The sequence below is a fragment of the Buceros rhinoceros genome, unplaced genomic scaffold, assembly GCF_000710305.1.
Source record: "Buceros rhinoceros silvestris isolate BGI_N320 unplaced genomic scaffold, ASM71030v1 scaffold4307, whole genome shotgun sequence".
Taxonomy (NCBI): domain Eukaryota; kingdom Metazoa; phylum Chordata; class Aves; order Bucerotiformes; family Bucerotidae; genus Buceros; species Buceros rhinoceros.
In genome coordinates, this window is record NW_010423781.1 from 525 (window position 1) to 1520 (window position 996).

Sequence of the window (996 nt, forward strand, 5' to 3'; positions counted from 1 at the left end):
AAAATGTTGCGGACCAGCCCCTGGTGAACCCACCATAAGCTGGGGACACACACTGGGCACCTGCAGCAGTCCCACAGCTCTCGCCGGGTGGGGCAGCCTGGTCAATAAGCCTCCCACAGCAATACTGAGAGGGCTTGCTCGGCCACCCCTCTGTGCCGGCTGGCTTTTCAGCTTAGCGGTTGCTGCAAGAGGTGGTTCAAGCTTGTCTGAGCTCCAGGGACTGGTGAACCCACCATAAGCTGGGGACACACACTGGGCACCTGCAGCAGTCCCACAGCTCTCGCCGGGTGGGGCAGCCTGGTCAATAAGCCTCCCACAGCAATACTGAGAGGGCTTGCTCGGCCACCCCTCTGTGCCGGCTGGCTTTTCAGCTTAGCGGTTGCTGCAAGAGGTGGTTCAAGCTTGTCTGAGCTCCAGGGACATCGACAGCTAATGAAAGCATGAGTGAGGGACACCCCGACCATCTCCCAGGTAGCAGCACAAATGCAGCTGAAGTTCTGCAGCCACGTCCTGCTGAGCGCTGGTGGCACCCAAGGAGTTGTGGAAGGGTGTGTGGACAGTGTCCATCTCCCGTGGAGCTTGGTCTGAGGGCCACGCACCTCTGCAGGTTTCCTGCGGGTGTGAAGCCTCTATTGCAGCAGGCATGAGCTGGGCAGCACCATTCTGGAGAGGATCAGGGAGTCCTGGGAGGTGTCCTGAGCACTTCCCAGCCCTGGGATCCCTTCGCCGAGCACAGAGTGAATGACTTTGGTGGTTCTCACCACCATCATCACCGGTTGATGCACTGGGAAGGTTTCTCTGCCGCTCAGACAAGAGGTTCCCAGTGGGGAAGTCCCTGGTCTTACTGGTGGGAATTATCCTTTTTTGAGTTACGCCCCCGTGAATATGATAGCAAGAGTCTCGCTGACCTCCCAACGCCAGCCACGGGCAGTGGCTTGTACAAAACGTGTGGACAGTTTCGGATCCGCAGGACAGCACCCACAAGTGGGTGTTCTC